The sequence below is a fragment of the Plutella xylostella genome, chromosome 23 (genome assembly GCF_932276165.1).
Source record: "Plutella xylostella chromosome 23, ilPluXylo3.1, whole genome shotgun sequence".
In the NCBI taxonomy this organism is placed as follows: Eukaryota; Metazoa; Arthropoda; class Insecta; order Lepidoptera; family Plutellidae; genus Plutella; species Plutella xylostella.
This window is the reverse complement of record NC_064003.1, coordinates 10,402,137-10,421,649: the sequence shown is the minus strand read 5'-3', so window position 1 is coordinate 10,421,649 and position 19,513 is coordinate 10,402,137. Positions and strand designations below refer to the sequence as shown.

The 19,513-nt window shown below is 36.2% G+C and overlaps 1 protein-coding gene across 1 annotated transcript in view; it reads left to right on the top strand.

Moving 5' to 3' along the window:
* The window catches only part of LOC105389352 (muscarinic acetylcholine receptor DM1), a 70,219-nt gene that overhangs the window by 10,253 nt on the left and 40,453 nt on the right, over positions 1 to 19,513 (top strand). The gene's annotated exons all lie outside the window — the stretch shown is intronic.

Below are 19,513 nucleotides of genomic sequence, written 5' to 3'. Positions count from 1 at the left end.
TTATAAATCCAATTTTGCAGCACTTTTACACGACGGCACTATAAGTAATAGCTGAAATACGGGCATATTTTTATGTTTGTTTTTTTGTTTTATGTAAATGAATTAAATAGCCATATTCAGAAGGCTCTAACATGAAAATTATTTATGGCTGCCTTCAATTAGACAATATTTCCTAAATTTCTATCTAAAAATCAGTTTTATAACTTGTTTTTTTTTTGTTTATGCAAAATAGGGCTAGTAGAAAGGTTCTAACGAGAAAGGTCTCTATAGCTTTTATAAAGAAGACAAAATTTACTTATGTTCTACTTTTAATTCAACTCTCTAGGTTTCATTGGTGCAAAGATACAGGTTCTGAAATGTCTGATATTCTGTTCGAAAAAAGTGTTAGTAATAATGTATGCCATTTGTGACTTACTAAAATTAACGGACGAAAATTGTCCTTTGCTGACCATTTCAAAACCTAGTAAGCGCCATTGACCATTTTAAAACCTAGTAAGTCATTTTCACTTACTGTGTTTTAAAATGGTTGGTGGCTCTTACTATGTTTTGAAATGGTTTTCGTGGCATTTTTGATTTCGCAGGGTGGAGTTACTAGGTTTTTAGAAATTTTATTTTCGTTTCTAAGCGGTTTTTTGATATTCTGACAATGCAGTTTTGTGCGGAATCGCCTAAAATAATGTATAAATCAAAGACCCGTTTTTTTTTAAAGTTGGCGGTTACTGTGTTTTGAAATGGGACAGCCGAGTGCCTTCGAGCACAGCCCATAAACTCATCTAAATGTTCTTTATGAGCACTGAGTAGGTAGGCAGTAGCTCAAACATAAATTACACAAGGAAATGTACAACATAGACGGTACAAATGGCGGCCTTATTATCAAGAGTAATTTCTTATTTGTAGCTTGTCGGTGACAAACAATAGAACTTTATTATGGTTTGTCTCCGTAGTGAAAGGATTAGTCAGTCAGAATAGCGTCAGTCGATGATAGTCCAGGGTATGCTGGACTTACCAATACCAAGTACAGAAAAAATCATTCATCAATCAGGAGAAATCCATCAAACTCAGCTCCTTTCGTGAACCCCAGAGATGTGTCATGGGTCATGTATTAAGAACAGTACCTATGTGTGTGTAGTTACCTAAGTAAGAGCCAATGTAATCTCAGCTAGGCAGGTATGTCTACGGCTACGTCCTAGGTATAATCATTATGATGAAACAGGTCAGTGTAAATAGACGTACATAATACCATGGAATAACAAGTACAGTACAGTAGTACAGTAGTACAGTACAGTACAGTACAGTACAGTAGTAATAGTACTAGTACTCGTTATTCTATGATAATACTGACTGCCGTAGTGCTTTGCATTTCTCCTTATTTTCTTTAATCTAAATATTTATATCTCTTATTTTATCGCGGCTAGTAAAATTATTTATTGCTTACCTTATTTATACTGTTTGCAAATATCTGGGAGCATTTAATCAGATTTAAGGGGTTATTATTCCTACTCATTTATGGTCAAGAAGCATAAGTACATCTCTAACAAGAAATTCATGCCCTATCCAAAAAATATAAAAAAAGCCAGAAAAAAAATATTTTTTGCTTTCTTTGCTACGCGCTACGAAAATGTGCTACGAAATACTTGCTACGGCGCGGCGTAGCACTTTCACAAGAATTTTAATCTTTGATGGCAAGGTCCTAATTTACTGGCTGATTATAAAGCTTTTTTTTTTTCTAAAAATACACAATGACCTTATATTGTGGCCAGTATGTCTATATCGGTGGGACATAATGATTGTGACGTCAAGGGGGTAACTGGGACAATAAGCACGCTCTCTTGAGTTCGGGGCGGCCAGCCGCTGGTTTTATACTTTTATACTCATTCCATTTTTAAATATGGCTTGTTTTATTTCACAATTAGCTTTGAGCCATAGACTGATTCTAGAAGCGGGTGGACTTATCTTTTTGAGTTTCAGTTTATTATACAAGGCAGTCAAGGCGGTTCATTTACAATAAAATATATGCAATAAACTATTTTACATTTATCGGAGACGAGTAGGAAAGTACCTAATAAAGATCTATGGCTGCACTCAGACTTGTAACATCACTAAGAGGAGCCGTGGCGTGGTTGTTTCCGCAATATTTTCATATTATTTCTCAAGAAATAAGATTTAATGTTTTTTTAGATGGAGAATACCCATAAAAGTACGGGTAATATTTTTACGATGAAAGCACCGGAGGGAATTGATGTAAATCTGAAGCCTGGTCCAACTTACAATGTAAATACATTTGTATTGGGTTTTTATTCCATACCACGTACGGGGACAGATCTACCCTTCTGTTCAATATGTTAATATTTGTCGTGCTTTAACAAGTAGTAGGCTAGTGCCGGAAAATTGTCTATACAAAATAAGCTAGTAACAATGGAATATGTTGTATTCAACACTCGGTTGAACGTTTCTCTAGGCTAGGACAAAAAGTTGCCCTAATAATAATAATTATTTATAATGCAGTGCGTCCGAAAAATAACTTTCATTAAACACTGTGCATTGTACTTAAAGAAATATTATTTAAACCAATTTCAGTATTTTTGGCACATTATTTGACTTTGGGACAAATTATTATTACAGGGGATACAATTTTTACTATGAATATTTGAATATCGAACAGCCATCACGTTATTCAAATTTATTCTTTTTCCGTATGCACCACAAGAAAGGCACATAGGGTGGTCCTGAATAAAACCTTTTTCATGAAATAGCCGGGAGCTCTTTGGTATAAATGGTTAGAAAAATGAAGGTAAGGGCTAATGTTATCACTTCTCACGGTATAATAATACGTTTTGTTTTCTAAATTTTGTACCCACCTAACCTGAGCAATATTATACATAAGTGAGGCAAACGAGGGAAAATAATATGAAAAATACTGAAATTCGTAGAAAAACAGTTTTATAAGATGAATTGAAAAGCTTAAAAGACGTTTAAAAAACGCAGCTCTGTCTACTAATTCCTCGTGAGTGTATATGTATTTATGTATTCAAAACATGATATTTTGAATGACAACTCGAGTAATCTTAACATCCTTGTACCACTTTTAACAGTTTTAATACATATATTACAACACAATTAATTTTAGTATAAGTACTTCATTTAATACTTACTTTCCCGCGTTTATTGAACAGATTGAGCCAATACATTTGTGACTAGTGCACATTACAATAAGACAAAGTTGCTCTGTTCGGATTTCCTGCTGATCTCCAACCGTAATAGAACCTTGTCTCATTTAAACTGTTACACGTGTATCGAGTTGAGTGTGTCCTTGAGTGAGATTGTAATTGTATCAAATATGTTTTCTACAATTTCACAATAACAAATCAGATCAAATTGGTATTATTAAGCGCATGCTTAAGTTATAATACCTACTCATATTTTTTATTTTATGAGGAAAGCTAATGGAATATTTCACAAAAAGTACGTGAAATCAAGTAAGTATCTTAAGATAAATAACAAGCTTTTACAAATGATTGTAAAAAATAATGTAAATTGTTATAAACATATAGGTTATTAAATAAGTTTATAAGTATACACTTATACCACATCCAGACACATTCACGACAAAACATTTTGTTGATTACCGACAGACATTATACAGACGAACTAAGAACCTCCTTATTTTCCAAGTCGGGTTTATTTCTCGTCGCGCAGCGTCTTAACTTCTATTGCCCAATTTACGACACCCTGTAGTTTATGTGTCCACCATATTGCATTTTGCTGTAATCCTGGACCAACGTTACACGGGCATTGCGATAAGTGGGTTTAGCTCATAGAATAACAAGTACAAGTAGTCTCGTTATTCTATAGTTTAGCTATAGCTAATGCTTAGCACCAACTTAAAGAATCAATTAAATACTTATTAGTCAAAGCCTTATAATATTTCTGATTCAAATAATAATTGAATCCCACATATTGCTTACTGAAAGTTCAAGGGAAACGAATTCAATTGGAAACCCTATTTAACTCAAGTATTGTTATAAAAAGAAGAGACACCTATTATAGCATATACGGTCAGCTTTGTACTTTTCCAAACTAACCAACCGTGTTTGTATTACTTGGTATAACAGAATAGTTTGTGAATTTCACAAGGTACAAAGGTGTATATATAAGTAATTACAATAATAATAATATAATATATGTAATATAATATATGTAATATAATATATGTAATATAATATATGTATATAATATAATATATGTAAAGTGTAATTACTTGTGAAGCCGACTGTACCTACTAAAATGTTTTCGTGAACGTGAGTTACACAACTTATCACGCTGAGTCACGTTGTGTCTCTTCAAATCGTACCTATATGAGAGAGTGTTTATCAAGTTTCAAACATTATTATTAGCCCGTAGCGGGATTGAATATAGGCCTCTCCTAAGGGCCGCCACAACACTACCGGCCACCGGTTTCAACTTCAACATTTTATTATAAAGTAGAGAATAATCATCACTTCGTTCGTTAGTTCGTTCTTTAATATGAGTTCGCAATACACCTCCTGAGGTAGTCTAGTGGGCTGGGAGGCGACCCAAGCTAAATTTGCCTGTCCATAGTCCCCTCAGGATTTTGTCTATCCTATGACATAATCTCACGAGCAATGAAAAAGTTCATAGGAAACGGCATGGCAATGGCAGGCAAAACATTTTCTTTGCTCGCGAGTGTAGGTATAAAGGTAATAAATATTGCAGTAAGTAACCAAATTACTCGGTACAATGAAATAATTAGCGAGCTTGTTAATTTCCTTCGAGTCGAAAAATGAGCGTACGAAACGGCGATCGATTTCGGAATTTAATTAAAATTGAAAATGGCGGGTGCGTTCCCGAATCGAGATTACTCCGCCCACGGCCCACGCGTCTTGGCTCCGTTTTTGCTGAGCCCGTTTCAGTATTCTGAGGTTTCATATTTCACATTCACCCCCTTGCTTTGGGTCGCTTTATTATTTTCTAATAAAGGCTTACGGTTTGACGAATTGTTTGTAATTTATCTTAATTTTTTGTTGTATTTTACCGTAATTTAATACATAGGTATTAGTGCCTAAACTTTGCCGCTGTTAGAACATAGTAGGTTTAAACAATGTTTAAACTTTAGTAAAAGGTTTTATATTATTTTGTTTGTGGGAAGTAACTTTAATCGCATCAGAAATTTATATTTCTATATTTAACCCTAATATAATTTTTGAAAAGAAACATTTGAATACTTACATGGATTTAAATCATAACTTATTGTTGCTAGATACCTACATACTAGAAGTAAATAAATAAATTATTACACTTACCGAGAGCTATATATCCATCCATGATGTATACATTGTGTAAGTACCTAACTCGGGGCACAAAATAGTCGCTTTAGTGGAATTCCCGGCTCCATCACTTAATGAAACTATTTATTGCCCAAAGGTTTCCCGATAAACAATGATGTTGTTCTCGGTGGGAAATCTTTATAGCCCACAAACTTTGTCAGCCATCTTAGTTTCAATTTGTTTAGCAAGACGGAGCAAGAACTCAATTTATTTATTTGAACTCTTTATTGCATACACATAGAAACATACAAAATAGGGACAGATCATTACAGTTGACAGTCTATGTACACAAATGCGGACTTATTGCCATAACGCGATTTCTTCCAGTCAACCTTTATGGTGAAGAAATACAAATTATCAACTCTTCTAAGTATAAATCAACTAAACTACTACTCACTCAAATGTCTACTATTTTGTGGATTTGCTTTTTAAAGGACTCAATTCGTCTCTATGTATGTTATTTTTACGTATTCGAATAGATTAGAATCAAGTCGATGACAAACACAACAGGTACACTAGGGTTAGTCACCACGATGAAAGAATTGGCCAGTCAGATTAGCGTAAAAAGCATTCATTAATTTTGTTACACTTTATGATAATGTATTGTTGATATCTCAACTAATTATTTATTTTAATAACTGTAGTGACTGTTTAGTAATCTCTGTTCATAGATATCCATTGTATCGCACAGCACAGCGTTCCGATTTTCGAGACACTAAATAAATGAGTTTTACTTTTATCTGAAAATCGCCGTATTGGTTATGTATTTTTGCTCTTAGGCTGCGATCATAGAAGCAAGAGGAAGCGATATAACAGCTCTGCCGCTTCTGTGGTCATAGCCTTAGAGGTCAAATCTTTTATATCGTAAAAGAGGAATGTATTGGGAGAAGCCCTGAATTAGAATAAGGTTGTAGATTAGATTTTTACTTTATGTTGCTCGTAAAATATACATACCTGAAATAAAAGTCAGTTCGGGGAGTTATTTTTACTTTGGAAACGAATAAAAACTTTTTTATGGAGATTTATTCGGAAATCTAACTATAGGATAGCCAAGTTTCCTAGAAACTCCTTTTTATCCTAGTTTATCTATGAAGTCGGAATGCCAAGATACAATTAATTCACGTTTGTATCACTTTCGCTTCGTTTTGGCGTTGAGTTTCGTTAGTCCCATTTTAATAAGGGGTATATTTATGTTATCGCCATATCGTCTAGATTATTTTTAAATTAAAATCCCACTTTCTGTAAAAAGCTCTATTTTCATGTGGCGTGGCGTGGGACACCCTACATGTTATACAATACACTTGAGATAAAAACATACATTTTAGGTTCAATGAGGTCACTCTCTAAATCCACGAACGAACGAATACACATTTTTAGGCAATCGGCACGCTTAACACAACGAGATAGAGCTGAGGTTCGCGCAGATATTAAGCGTGTCGATTGTGTAACAATTTTCGACAATTCGATCGGTCGTTGATTTAGAGATGAAACCCCCAGGTTATTTTACTCAAATTTCAAATGAATCTTTATTATATGCGTCCATTTGTCAAATGCGACCTACCTCTATTACTTGCGGCTTTAACTCTACTATAGCACCCTATTAGGAGTAAAAAGGTCAGTAGATAAACTTACATGACACCACTGAAAGTGGTTGGTAGGACGGCTTGTGACCTCCTTTCAAAGATCACGTTTCTAAGGAATTTGATTCATGAGTTTTCTACTTGATTTACCGACGGTGTGGTCCACCCACCCTGGAGTACTGGAACCTGAGTAGTGAGTACTTCTATGATAATGATAGCAGGTGTGATCAGATTTGTAAAACAAGATATCGACAAATTACAAACCTTATAATCTGTGCTTATAATATGTGTAGTTGGTCAAATATCCAACAAAAAAATATGATTAGGATTTAATCGATCATATAATAGGTATAATTAATGTTTTATGTAAAAACCATATTGACACGTAATGTGAAAATGTTAAGAGATTTCCTGTAGAACTCTAAAGATAACTTCTAAACCCTAAATCATAGTGAAATAGGTCTTGGCCGTCTCGTTATACTACAGCGGAAACGCACCAGCAACATTACTCTCAGGGTTGCCGATCTATTTAATGTGGCAATTATCCGCTCTCAATTAGCGTGCCTCCTCGCAGATCTTTTTTACACCCCTAACAGCCTCATCGTCTTAACTCAATTTGTTACGGCGTTCTCAGTATTCCGGCACTAACAGGATCAAATCTTTACCCCGGTAATAATCAAATGTCGGAAACGTGATTAGGGCTGTCAACGGCGCGATACAAACGTAATATCCGAGAGTTGCGACTCGACTGTAACCTGATTGGGTACTTGGCAGGGTTGCTACTGCCGGCGCCACTAACTGAAAACATCCTGATGAAATCATTTCCCTAGATATATTTGCCATGGAATAGGTTCCAAGGATAAGGTAAAGGGTCTAGCAGGTAAAGAGAAGTAAAAAAAAACGAAATTAAGAAACAAGATTTTTTTATATTATTGTGATGATCCAGGTCATCCAGTTATCCTGTACAGAAGAATGTCTTGGTACATGTTCATTATTAAGTCCTCTCTTGCATGTGAAATAGATATTGATATTTACTTACCCTATTGCGGGTCTAACGCTCTGTGAAATGGGAGACAGAAGCCATCACCGAATTTAATTGAAAATTTAATAGCCAATATCCTTATCGCAATACATACTCTACCAGCACATACGTACATAGATATGAATTTCGCAAAGCTACTACCAGCTCACTGTAGCATGAATTAAGGACGATAATAATTTCCACCAGCTTTTTCATGAAACCTAATTCCGTAGAGACTTTCCCGGTTCCCACAAAATATGCTGTCTCTTTTCAACCTCACAAAGGGGACAGAGACAGAATACAAACAGACGTCAAGATTTCCGTGACATTATCAGCCAAATCTTCCAACGCACAGTCCGACCAGTCGCTAGATTTCTTAGAGAAAGTCGGACGATGAGTCGAGCGACGTTTTTAACCCTTCACGCGGTGTTTAATATGAGTCGTTGGAATGGTCGCGTGGAATTGGGTCAATCTTGCCGAGGTCGCGGCGCCGATAGAGAAGCGAATGCAGCGAAGGGTTGGAAATAGAAGCTATGTTCAGCTGATGCGGTAGGCAACGCCGCCACTTTAGATGTCACGTCAACTCACGTCTTAAGATTGATGGTGAATGTTGAGCTAATAATTTAATATTACCTATGTACCTTTATAATTTCCTTCCGTTTATTGAATTTAAAGTTGTGTTGTCTCACATTACGTAGGTATATCTAGAGAGTAGAGACAGAGATTTTTAAAGATTTCTACATTATATATTTTGAAATATTTATTGATAACTGTAAATCAATTTTGTTTTTTGAAACTAGACAAAAGTACCTACCTATTATTTAATTTAGTCCTTTCATCTTGCATACTATTTTTTTGCACATCTTTGTACCAGTTTTCCTGTACCTCCTGTAGGTTGGCTGGTAGAAAATGCTCTTAGCATTAAGTCCACCTTTAGTGCATTTATTATATATTTGTGCAATAAAGAATTAAATAAATAAATCTGAAACACCTACTAGACCTACGTTTAGACAAAGCTATGCAATGAGATGTGTATATTATAATATTTAAATCGTTTTTTTTTTGCTTGAGGCAGTGGTTTACTCATTTCTTATTAAATTTCACTCTAATGTCACCACGGCTACGGAAAATAGCGCACTTCAGAGATCCATTATTTCACGATACAGAATCTAATTAACGTTAAAATGGCGGGCAAAGCGGGCCCCTGTAAATTGATTAGCCGTCTCAAATCCCGTCATACATAGTGTATGTATATGCCGGGTCTATAGGTAGGTACAGTAATCAACTAATTAATTAGAGAGAAATTAAGACTTCTTGTTTTTTCGGATTGTTTAGAAAGCCACACTTTGAAGTTTGTCGACAGTGTCTGGGTGTTCGAAATAAACGCTCTTTACTGCCGATGACTGGTAGTTACTTTCATACTATTTTGACAGGTTTTAATGTGTCAAAATAGTATGAAAGTAACTACCAGTCATCGGTAGATAGAGTTATTGAAACTGGCAGTTAGGCAACTATGCTTGATGCCATTGCTATATAAAATATTCGTCCAATATACTATGTAATACAGTTACATAATGATTTAAACAAAGTTGCGAATTACGATCCATTTTCGTGATGTACCTCTTTATTTACATCTCTGTTTAGGAAAATGATGTTTATAACACGGTTAAATGTGATGTGTGATGTTCCTATTGTATATGCCAAAGATATTATTGAATAATTTAAGTACATGTGAATGTGTTTTCAGGAAACTAAGAATACTTTTTCAAAGTCACACGACACAAACAAATACTGAATATCTAACTTCCCTTTAGTAAATCAGATAAAAATTCAATGTCGGTCACTTAATTTAAATCTTCTATCTTGAATTAAGATGTAAATAAGCACTTGACTTTTGAGTGTTTTGTTTTTAAGAGGAAATACCTCAACGACTCTAATTCAATTCAGTTGTTTTTTATTTTTGTTTCCGAAGACCGAGAACAATTTGGAAAAGTGGCACAAATAAAACACAATTTAGAAACGGGGCTTGGCGTTAAGTTTTCCTTTTTATTTTACTAGATAGGTACTTACTCCTTTTTTACGGAGTATACTTTGTTGTATGGCGGCCTAGTTATATTGAAACAAAAGTTGAAAGTACTAAACGGTTGTTAACGTAGTATACCTACTTGCTACTTCATTCAGTAAGATAGCAGTTAATGTATAATAATATAATTACAAAATTTAAGCCAGTATATTTATTTCAAAACTTGTCTTAGAGAGCATCAGCCTTGTCTCAGAGATCAAATTGTATTTTTTCATAATTTGTGTTTTTTATACTATATGGCTCAATTGCCTTGATCTATGATGAAGAGAATTATCCGATTCTCGTCCATCTCCCGACATTGAGTTCAATCAATAAAAGGGTTTTTTTTTCGGCAGATTTTGAGAAACAACATAAATATAGTTTTTTTCCATGTACAGTACCATGAACAGTGGGGGAGTATACCTACTACAAAATGGCCGCACTACATACCACATTTTATTTTCCCTAACTTTACTTACACTAAAAAAGCGACCATACACTTTGAGGCCACTTTAGACAAGTGCCTTTAGGAGCTCACAAATATCCCAGTTTACTTCATTTGCTTTAGCTCGGCTAGTACCTAGTACAGTGCTGTATGAAACGGAGCAGATGGGCTCTTAACAAACTTTGTAGAAAATTGTTTTGTTGGAAACTTCCTTGGGCAAGGAAAATTACATTATTACTTTCCTGTTGAGTCTGGAGGGTTACTCTATACTGACGAAAAACGGACGAACGAGAGCTGTCGTGCGATCGGCAGGTTTAATACAACGAGATAGAGTTGTGGCTCGCACAGCAGCGCTCCGAAACTAAATTTTTCATCATATAGAGTGACCCCCAGTACAGTCCGCTAAGACCCCCGGGCTTACGCGCTGGGTAAATATATGTTTTTATTCTTATTTCAAGCGTGGAAGTGATTGGTTCACCGTTATGAGGTCAAAATAACTTGCGGTTTCTTTGTTCAGTCATAAATATTTGATTTGCGTTTGAGTACACTACTCTACTATTTTCAATTAAGGTTCTAAGTAAATACAATGAACCACGTGCTTTTACAATGAAGGAAAAAATCGAGAATAAACCAGCAGTACCTATGTTTATTCCAAAATGGCGACCCAGTTCATGATTTTGCAACAGATATATGATTTGCTTTGTGTGTCTAATCGTGGAAAAATTACATCTAGTGAGACCTAGATGTAATTTTTGACACAAACGATGATGAGATTACTTACGTGGTAGGACGAAATTAGGACTTCTATGTTTTAGAACTCTTACGTTTCTAATAGTAGAATATTCAAGCCAGCTTATGACATAGTATTCGACGCAGTTGCTGAAAACCAGCGCTGTGCTTTGCCATTTTGGTCATATGTATAGCAAATTATGATCCTACCCCTTTTATCATATCTTTGGCATAAATATTGTAAACCAAGTTTTGTACGGTTCTTTTTTTGTGTGTGTGTAATATGATGATAAACATTCAAGTGGTGCGTATGTGTGTGTGAAAAAATTAGTAGTAATATTTCCACAATGGCGCCCAGGTTCTAGTTATTTCCACGGCTGGAGTAAATTAGCTGGCAGGTCCAGGTGAACGCCGCACCGCGTCTCTAATGAAGTGCGAATCAGACTCGGCTGTTTTGTAAAATAGCGCTTCTACCACTTTCTAGAGTTGCTAGCACAATTGTGTAACGAACTAAGCTGCATAGTAGAAATAAGTTCTAGTTTGGAATGAAAATTAACACACATATAGAGTTAGAACAAGAGCATTCTTTCATGATTGAATGTTCTAGTTGTAGGTCTAATACCACTGCTCGTTAAATGTTGATGGAGCTAAGGATCATGTGGTAAATGTTCTTATGACTTAAGTAATACTTTCGGCAACGCCCATGTGTTACTTATACATTGTCCCCATTATCGTTCCACACAAGCTAACTCATAAACATTTCAGCAACGTTCATAAAGTGCAGTAGCTTGCGAAAACACGGGTACATCTTATTTATAGGCAACTTTAGCAGTGCCTGAATGTTCGCTACTAAATACTGGATGAAACTAACTGCTCTCTATAATTTGGATCTTGCTCTTTGCGTTGTATAAGCAATGTTGATGGCACAAATATGATTATATCATCCAAAGGCATGATATCTTGTTGTCCTTGAAATATTTAAGCATAATCGTGGACACGTGGAATGGAGCCGAATTTTGTTGAAAAACTTATTGACCGTTAGCATCAACTTTTCTTAGTTTGGGGCTGTTTTTCTTATATAGGTACCGAATGACTTGTGCCCATCGAAAGGATGATGGACTCGCTAAAATACAGTGACTTGCTAGAACGGAGATTAGAAGTTGAACTAAGAAAATTTGATGATAACGGTTAATACGTTTTTCAACAAAATTCGGCTCCATTCCACGTGTCCACGATTATGCTTAAATATTTCAGAGACAACAAGATATCATGCCTTTGGATGGCCCGAGAACTCACCGGCACTTAATCCCATTGAAAATAAGTGGTCCATCATGAAAGTTAAACTTCGTAAAACGGATTGCACAAGAAAAACTAAAATTATTGAGGCTGTAATTCATATAAGTTTTTTAGACCGGTAAATATCAGAAAACTGTTAAAACCTTGTCGATTCTATGCCAAAACGTGTTGATGAAGTTATAAAAACCAGGGAGGACACATTTTCTATTAAAACAACTTAAATTGTATTAATATATCTCTGTTTTTTTATTTTAGAACTAATAAATGTATTTTTTTCAAATTTTCACTCGTGTTCACATTAATTTGCACAATACTGTATTTATTTGTTAATGATAATAATCAATGTCGTAGCTTTCTCACGCATTTTCGGTAGGTAACCCGTTTAAGGGCGAGTTTTCTAAACTATTGAAACTTTTTAGAAAGGTATACATAAACACCAGAATGACTAGAATTCAAAATCCCTTTCGCTGTAGCGTCGCTGAGTTGCACAGAATAGGGCTGCGAGTTTCCTGGAAAATGGAAAATAATATCAGGAGCTTGTGGTCTCAGGAGACGCAGATATGAAACTAGCTGGTGCCCTGAAACCTGAAATACAAAATTAGACACAAATTGCAGATGGCTGAAAGCTAGACTATTACCAGCTTTTGACAGTGGAAAACTAGGTTACAAACTTTAAGGTTTTAGGTGGGAAATCTAGCAGTAGCACCGACTAACCGTATATGATGGCTAGCACATAATGCTTAGTGCGAGTGATTAGTGGATAATATTGCGGGGCAAATAGGTATGATAGATTCTAAAGTATGCAAATATGAAACAGCAATCCAGCAGCAATGTACGTCTAAACGCCGAACGAATCCTACAAATCTATATATGAAACACCAGCGGATAATGTGTTTTTCAGCCACTAGTAGACCTAGAACCATGATTGATAATGTGTACTAAATGATGAAAATGTATAATATACGAAACTGCAGCGGTATCGCGACGTCAAAATGAAATAACATTTAAAAGTAATTATTGTCGAATTCATTACATTTTGAATCTTAAAATCATTGTCAAAACAAGTTCGCAATAGGTAGATTGTACTTTATTTATGTCCAGCGCGCATAATATGACGCTATTCTGACTGACTAATCGCCGATGACCATCAGGCAAGTTTTCAATTTTATATATAGTTACCCATTTCATTCAGATCAAATACGAGTACAATAGACAAAAGTTAAAAAATAAAGATTCTTTCGTTCATAAATTCCCGAACTGCAAGCTGCGGCCGCTTATTGGATCTCGTATTTCTGAACGGACGTGCATCGCGTGTATTCTGTGTGTTCTGCTGTTTGAAATTCGAACGCGTTCGGTTAATATTCGCGCCATATTGGAACTGGCTTGTTAGTACATGCATGCGAGTTAATCCATTTATTCATAGCCTTTTTCATACAAATGTTGGATTTACAGTGTGTATTCAAAGTAATCTACATTTCCAAACAGACTAGGAAAAGTTGGATACTGTGTTTGACCAGTTTGTAGGCAAGTATGTGTTAACTCCACGTGAGATGTGAGTGGGTAGGTAGAACATCTGACTACACTTTAGAAACTTTACCCTAACACTCGTAAAGCCACTGGTCTGATGCCTCGTTTACTTTAGACGAATTGAACTTTCGAGTGGGCCCAGGATTAAAGATTAGCAAACCTTCAACTAGGTATCAATGCGATGAAAAATTTAAATTTCGGAGTTGATGTCAAACATAGGCTACTGTTAGAGCCGGCCACACGAGCAATAATTATACAGATTTTAATTCATGTTCATTAGCAGTTCAATACGATCGCTATTGTCAAAAAATCTTTTAATGTTATAAAAATATAGAAAAATATAGCTGCAAAAGTTTGCAATTAGGTACAAAAGCTTACACTTGTCCTGTTGCAGTATTGCTTTTTTGGACTCTTATAGATATTTAAAAAAACAATGGCAACGGAACACTGTGAAACAGCCCGCGGCAAAGTTAGATAAACATAAGTTACGGATATTCGACGTAGCAGCTTAAACTAGGGTTCCGCTCGCGCCCCGTCGATAAGGCTTAAAGTTAAATAACAGGATAAAAGTTACAGGTGGAAATGCATTGGGGAAACGAAGTTAGCTCCAGTCCACATCGACTCTGAGTGCAGCTCAAATAAAATATATCTATTTTGTATTTTCCTTTTCGAGGATTTGGCTCTAGGAATTCTCAAGATATTTGTAACTAGCCAGTGTAGTTTACGGTGAACAATGTTACAAATATAAAAGTGCTAAGACAAAAACATATATTTTCTTTACACCGAGTCTTGTAAAATATAATAAATCACCCAAAAAAAAATATGGAACCTAATTAACAAGTAAATATGCAATTTATAAACTACTTAACCTAAATTATGTCAAAAAGCCCTCTTATCAATGCTGGTTGCATTATACCCCTCTGTATAGCCAGAGAGATTATTTGAGCCAGATACGATCCCGAGCGTCGTTCTTGTAAAAATATATATGTTATACCAAAATTTATGAAACGTGCATTGCTCATGTAACTGGGTACTTTGTTAAATTCAAAAAGATACACATAGGTTTATAATAAATACATTATCCGAGTATTTTTTTTATTATTAAAAAGTCAAAGGAAATGGCGCTATGTTAATTAAGTAAGCAGAAAAGACTGATAGCACCCGCCGTTTGAACTAGTAATTACAGACTCCGGTTACTGTGAAAAGAGGGAGGAATATTAAAATATAAATTCTGCTGCATTTCCCACCGCACAATGTAAATAACGAGCCCTCAGGAACTTTGCAAACTTTTACACTTTCAACATCATCTTTGCTATCTTAAGGTTCGTTTTTAATCGATTATGGGCTGATTTTTCCACGATGTAAATAAGAGGAATAAAATTGTTGCTGTCACTGTCTAATACAAACATTAAGACGCTATAGGTGAAACGTTTTTGACCGATTTTAAGTGGTTGCTTTCTGGGCGCTTCCTTACGTGGAAGGAGAACCTGTGCCTAGTAATGGGGACGTGAAGATGAGGTAAAACACGCTTCTTTATTATAACACCTAACTTTTCCATGAAGGATTAACAGAACTTCACAAATCCTTCCCTACATTACAGACCGTAATCCGGTTAGTATGACGAAAGCGCTCCGCAGCCGGTTTAATGCAATACAAAATTACCGTCGGACTAACTGAGTTAACTGCCGTGGGACGCCTCTTTGCTGGCCTCAAATACGTTACACCTTAAAAGGGTATAAATTAAAGCATGCATTAAGATCCTTAGATTGTATTTATGCGATAATGTAAAGCTTACCATGCTTTACATGCTTAGATTTTATAAGAGACGATCGTATTACGATGATAATGATTTTGAAGGGGTTAAAAGGTAGGGAAACGGTTAAAAATGGAGAAATGGTTAAGCGAATGTGAAGACACGACATTATGCTATAGCATAAGTTTAGACTTGCAAAACGTCAATGTAATAAGTACACGATTTTTTTACGAATTTAGACTTTCTGACACAAACGTCTCTTATTTATTTCAGATTAATTTGCTATTAATGAATTTATCCCTTTGTAAGTTTTATGACTACGGGATACGTGTAACGAAGCCACTTTAAAATATTCGAAAGTTTGACAGTGTTGAATTAAATTCGTTGCTTTAAGAATCGACTTCACCGATAACTCGATAAGACATCCTCGCAATCGGGAAGCGACGATTAATCCTTATTCCACGCTCTTATCTGTGTTTGTGCAAGCGAGACGCGTGTATTCGAAGCCGCACTGCTCTCACTCGAGTGAGATAACACGTGGAGGAGGAAGGTAAATACAGAGTGGGTGTTGCCATCTTCCACAAAGATAGAGTGGATAAATGGGAGTTATTGACTTTTCACTCGCCTTGCCCAAATGTGAAGTTGCAAGGGAATTTGTGTGTGTTTTCTGGAATTCTAATACTATCCGTCGTCACGTTGGAGGACGCTAAATATTAAAAACAGAAGGGCTAGCACGGGGCGCATTTAAGACGTGACAAAAATTCTCCGTCGCGCTCGCTCTTGAGGCTGCGCGATGTAAGTGAGCGCGATGCAAAACTTTTGTCACGTCTTAAATGCGCCCCGTGCTAGCAATAAAACACAACCAGCCACTTCGTCTGCCTTCATGCCTCCCGTGAACTTACATAATACCTAAATGCGATCTTTAGTTCAAGGGAGGCAAAACTTCAATATTATCAATCTCACCATCAATGCAACAAAACATGGCAACACTATCTGTATCTCATTGTCTATGGTATTCGGCTCATGCGGTATCTGTTTCTGTATTCCAGCCGCGTGAACCTCGATTGATGGAGGGGAAGGGAGGGGAGGGAAGGTTACGATTTGAGGAGGAATTAATTGTATGATTGTATCTCGTTAAGTATGTAAAACCGTGTGATGCGGAAAAAATACAGATTTATATGTGATTTTTACCTTTTACTCACCTTCTTTGTAAATCAAAATAAAGCTTGCAAGCCTTGAATTATTAAACTTTGTTGTATTAAATAGCGTAAATATAGGCTGCACGGTATGAAGCATTCATTCATACATCCATTCATTCGGTGAACTGGTTAAACCGGAATTTACGGCAGCGAGCCGTCAAGCGATAGTTGCCAATACCTTTGTGAACAGAGTACATATATAAATAGAGTATCAAACTTTTCCGGGACCAAAGTTTTTTTGTCGGAAATTTCCTGTCCCACGTTGGGCGCCAATTAGGCTTGTCCTAGGCAATCCTTTCACTACCGGTGGCGAACCCTTGGTTACTAGTTCTAGTATTGGTCACCGACACGCTGAGAAGAAGAACTGTCATGCATTTGTGTTTTGTGGTGAAAGGCAGAAGTGGTGAGTGACATAATACATATATTTTTGACAGCATCTGGCAACCCTGTCAGCCGGTATGAACCGCAGCCCACGCTTGTGCCCGCTGTTCCCGTTACCCATTGACATTGAACCTTGAAATTATGTCACAGTTAGTTTCTATTTGGACGTAATAATAAAATCAACAATTCAACAGTTTGTAATTTTTATCAGTGAACGATCGGAAGGCTTTCCTATTTGCAATGTGCGGCCATGTCCCATGCCCTAGGCTATTCTGTTCTACTCGAGAGAGCCATGTTACTCGAGAGAGCCACGTACAGGAACTTCACCCCTCTCAGAATAGAATAGAATAGCCCTAGGCTAAATACGTCCCTGTCAATTTGAACCTAGATATTTTTCAGCAGGTCTAACTCCGTGGTACCAATGAGACTCGGTTACATAGCAGCTGAGGCGGTCGGAATCCGATATTGGAGGACATTCCGCCGCCACAACTATTTACAATTAATGCCCAAATAGCCAAACTCGCAACCGCTATGTCATTCAGCTACTAATGTTGTTATATTTGCTGTTGTTTTACCACTGTTATGTAATTAACTAGCTATTAGTGAGGTTTTTTCATATTACTAAATACCTACAATGCAGACGACTCCCTAGATGACTGAAACAAAAAACTCCGCCTAAGTCTATTCCTACTAGCCACTGTGTGTGTAAATTGAATAGATCTTAAAAGGTCGGACTTATCTACCTACTTCTTTCCAAGATCTAATCATGTCGTAATACTAGTAATAACGTGGAAGAATGTTATGGATGATATAAACATAATGACGACTTAGCCGCGGCTTTAACCGCTTCACTTAAGTTCGATTCCCGACCGGTATTCCCATGTTATCGAAAAAGATCATGAAAAAAACACCTTACTACGCGCTTCTTTGTCTATTCCCCAGACACAGAGTAAGTGGGAGCGTATAGAGCATAGACAAACAAGTGTCGCGTCTACACTCTCGCGCTCGCGCTCATCTATCACGACACAAACAACTTGTTTGTACCAAATTGTGAACCTCCCAGCTGATATTTATTCGCAAAATATGTTTTTCTCAATGCCCGATAATTGTAGCGTCATATCAGCTTGTAGGTACATTATTTATAGTTTACAGAAACGAAATAATTTAACCTTTTCGTTGAAGTTTAATAATTTATCGTCGTATTATAAAATATCAGAAAATAATAATATAATAATATGTTGGGACATCACAGACGTAGTGGTGACTGTTAGGGGTAAAGAACTGTCTACTGCTGAATGTAGGCCTCTTAAGATTTGAAATTATCATAACGATTGGCCATATTAATATAAGTACACATGAAGAGCCTAAAAATCATCTGCTTTTCAACATGCGTTGAATCCGAAGGGGATTTCAACCCTCTACTTTTAAAGCAGAATTCATTGGAAACACGTAACAGTCAACAACATAACAACTATAATAAAAACAACGAGCAAAACTCGACCTATGATCAGATGGGACAGCTGAAATAAAATGGATGCCAGGAGTTATTGTGAAAGTTACAGCTTAACGCCATAGCCAACGCATGGTGACCCCCACTCGCCCGGCGGGCGGTGACCCGCCTAGCTCTCAGTACACTGGACATCAGACAGTGTCCCGATTAATAGTAAATGAAGTTGCCCTGCGAGCCAGTTTGTAGTTTTTTTTCAGCTGCAGATAATACATCGGAATACAATGTGAGTTTGTACTGAATGCGAATGGAATTTGACACGAATAATATATACGCATTATCAGTGGACGGAGGTTTAAAAAAAACAGTAAATGACGTTGCAAAAGTGTTACGTTAAAAAAGCGGCTAATACTCGTACATAGAGGAACTTTATTTTTTAATTGAAATCCTGCAATGTGAAAAAATAATCTTAATAAAAAACACAACAAACATAATGCAGAACGTAGTACTTAGTTAAATACGCTGAAAACCTACAAATAAGTACTAGCTACTTAATTTGCATAACAACACAGCCGTAGACTTATCCGAGTTTGCATACCGAAAACAACTTACTAATCAAGTTCTAATTATAACTTTACACAAACGAACAGAAAACCTATAACTGGAAACTACCGTATTATTGTTGCAAACACAACACATGTGCCCGCATTGTGCCGTTCAGGGTGTAG